Below are 3344 nucleotides of genomic sequence, written 5' to 3'. Positions count from 1 at the left end.
TTTGTGTACAAAGATAAGGTGCAGAGACATAAGAAGGACAAAGCTTAGATTAATTGACTTTAATGGTAGTCCACAGTGAACATTGGGGCCATTGGTTGGTGATTCTCTGCTTTCTCAAAGCTGTAACATCTTATTATCTAATCAACCAAACATGGAATCAGTGGTAGTTCAATCTTGTCTCTATATAAACATGCATATGTCTATAGGTTTTTTTATAAGCTGAACTTTGATTACATCACCAATTTTGTCTTAACTAAGACATGGGTACTTCAGCTGTTTTATCATCAATTTTCATTACATTTTTTTGCTGATGTTAGCTATTTCATGGCCTATCCTGAGGTTGTCATTGTAAAACAGGCTAGCATTACCAGGCACTATACGTTCAACGTATGTATTGTTGCATTGTTTAGTTTAGGTAACTTGAGATGAAAGTTATTTGATGTAGTCCTCAAGAGCTCATTCAATTTCCTTTTGCAGATAAAGCTGAAAAACATCACTCGCTTGTGTCATACTAAGAGCATTGTCACGGTTAACGGGAAGTTCCCTGGACCTCGTGTTGTTGCCAGAGAAGGCGATCGCTTGGTTGTTAAAGTAGTTAACCATGTTCCCTACAATATCAGCATTTACTGGTACATGAAGCCATTCAATTTCTTAACTGATATATGTTGTTTGCATTTCTATGGCTAATTTAATGTTTGTCTGCAGGCATGGAATTAGACATCTTCGGAGTGGATGGGCGGATGGCCATCATACATCACGCAATGCCCCATTCAAACCGGCCAGTCTTATGTGTACAACTTCACCATTACTGGCCAACAAGGCACTCTCTTCTGGCATTCCTGCTTCTCATGGCTTAGAGCAACTGTTTATGGACCACTTATCATCCTCCCAAGGCGCAGTGAATCTTACCCGTTTGTCAAACCCTACAAACAAGTCTGGATCTTGTTCGGTAATGTTACGCGAATCACCGATATCATGTATCGCTGCAATTTATGTTGTTCTTCGAATTCAATGACAATTTAACTCAAAGAAGTTTAATTGCAGGTGAGTGGTTTAATGTTGATCCTGAAGCAGTCATCAATCAGTCTCTTCAAACAGGGGGTGGTCCTAATGTTTTAGATGCCTACACCTTTAATGGCCTCCCAGGTCCATTGTACAATTGTTCTGCCAAAGGTATACATATAAATATACATATGCATATACATATACATATATTCTTATACTCGATTTTCGTTACAGATACATATAAGATGAAGGTAAAGCCTGGGAAAACATATCTTCTGCGGTTGATCAATGCTGCACTTAATGATGAGCTATTCTTCAGCATTGCAAACCACAGTTTCACTGTGGTGGAAGCCGATGCGGTCTATGTGAAGCCATTTGAAACCAATATATTGATGATAACTCCTGAACAGACCACGAATGTTCTTCTGAAAACCAAATCCGAAGCTCCGAATGCGACTTTCTTTATGTTAGCCAGGCCATATGCCACTAGCATGGGCACCTTTGATAACACCACTGTGGCTGGTATTCTTGAATACGAAACATCATCTCTCACCGGTTCGAAAAACCATCCACTTCTTAAACCAGGCTTGTCTGCCATCAATGCAACAAATTTTGTAGCCAATTTTGCAAGCAAATTCAGAAGCTTAGCCACTACCAAGTTACCTGCTAATGTCCCACAAAAAGTTGACAGAAAGAAGTTCTTCACAGTTGGTCTTGAAACCAGCCCTTGCCCCAATAACCAAACCTGCCAAGGACCGAATGGCACGAAATTCGCAGCTGCCATGAACAATATCTCGTTTGCTCTCCCTACAACAGCACTTCTCCAATCTTACTTTTTCTCGCAGTCTAACAGGGTTTACACCGTTGATTTCCCACCTTTTCCTCTGCATCCATTCAATTACACAGGCACACCACCTAACAATACCCTTGTGAGCAATGGCACCAAACTCATGACGATATTGTTCAATACGAGCGTGGAAGTATTGTTGCAAAATACGAGCATCCTTGGTGCTGAGAGCCACCCTCTCCATCTCCATGGCTATAATTTCTATGTTGTAGGGTAGGGTTTTGGCAACTTTGACCCTGAAAATGACCCTCCAAAGTTCAACCTGGTTGATCCTATTGAAAGGAACACTATTGGTGTTCCCTCTGGTGGTTGGGTTACAATCCGTTTTATGGCAGACAATCCTGGTAACAGTATATCATACTTTTATCTTCAAAACATGATAAATATACGCATTTACTGATATGTATAACATAAAATGGTGCAGGATTTTGGTTGATGCACTGTCATTTTGATGTTCATTTGAGCTGGGGATTAAGAATGGCATGGATTGTCTTGGATGGGAAGCTACCAAACCAGAAGCTGCCTCCTCCACCGTCTGATCTTCCCAAGTGTTGATTTTGGGATTGAACCACGAAACTTGACCTACATACATACATGCCTACATAATTAACCTTTTCGATTCCCGTTTGAATCATTTTGTTGGGAGAGATTTTTTTTGGCAAACTTATATAATGGAATTTTGCTGTGTTGTTTAGCATAAGCCAACGTTGGCATTGAAAAATGTTTCATTTTCTTTGTTTATTCTACCTGTCTTATGAGTCCTTTCAGCAACAAAAATGGCGGGGCTGTTTTTGTATTTGTACAAACCCAGAGCTTCAATGCAATTGTTGGGGCTATATAATAATAATAATAATCCAAATTTGATCAAATCCCTCTCTTTAAACTAAATGCAGATAATGATTTCTTTACCTGGTTTCGGCAATAAACAACTATACAGGAAGGATAAGCTCAAGGATCAAGTCACATGGGGTGTTGTTGATACATTCTTACATTTAGTATAATTTGAGCTTGAGAATATGAATGGACATGGGATTTGGGTTTGATGAATTTTGATTTATTTTATAGGATTATTTTAAAAAATAGATTCAAATTGAATCAGGTCATCAAATGTCAAGTAAAATTCGTTTAAGATAACAATTATTGGAGCTAAAATAATTCTTCATCATATATTTAGGGCTGGTTCCTATCATATCTCTGTCATTATTTTTTTCAATTATTTTCATATTTTTATAGAATAAAAGAATAAAGATAATTCCTATAAATATCTCATTATATATCTTTTTTATTATTATCATCTATTTTTTAAATAAAATATATAATTTTAAGTGTTCACATATATATTTACAACAATAAATTTTTAGATAGAGAGAGCATAAATAAAAATTTAATGTGAGCACAATCAATAAGATATGCAAATTATCGAAAAAATCAGATTTCAAAAATAAGGACATGCCCACCCTAAATCTAATATGGATCCATCAATGTGTTAAAA

The 3344-nt window shown here is 37.1% G+C and overlaps 1 pseudogene; it reads left to right on the top strand.

The window, feature by feature from the left end:
* The first annotated feature begins 324 nt into the window (after positions 1–324).
* On the top strand, positions 325–2407 carry LOC120167983 (annotated as a pseudogene).
* The last annotated feature ends 937 nt before the right edge of the window (positions 2408–3344 follow it).

This window comes from Hibiscus syriacus, unplaced genomic scaffold (genome assembly GCF_006381635.1).
Source record: "Hibiscus syriacus cultivar Baekdansim isolate YM2019G1 unplaced genomic scaffold, ASM638163v2 tig00111708_pilon, whole genome shotgun sequence".
NCBI lineage: Eukaryota > Viridiplantae > Streptophyta > Magnoliopsida > Malvales > Malvaceae > Hibiscus > Hibiscus syriacus.
The sequence above is the reverse complement of the archived record's forward strand: the minus strand, read 5'-3'. Positions and strand labels throughout refer to the sequence as shown.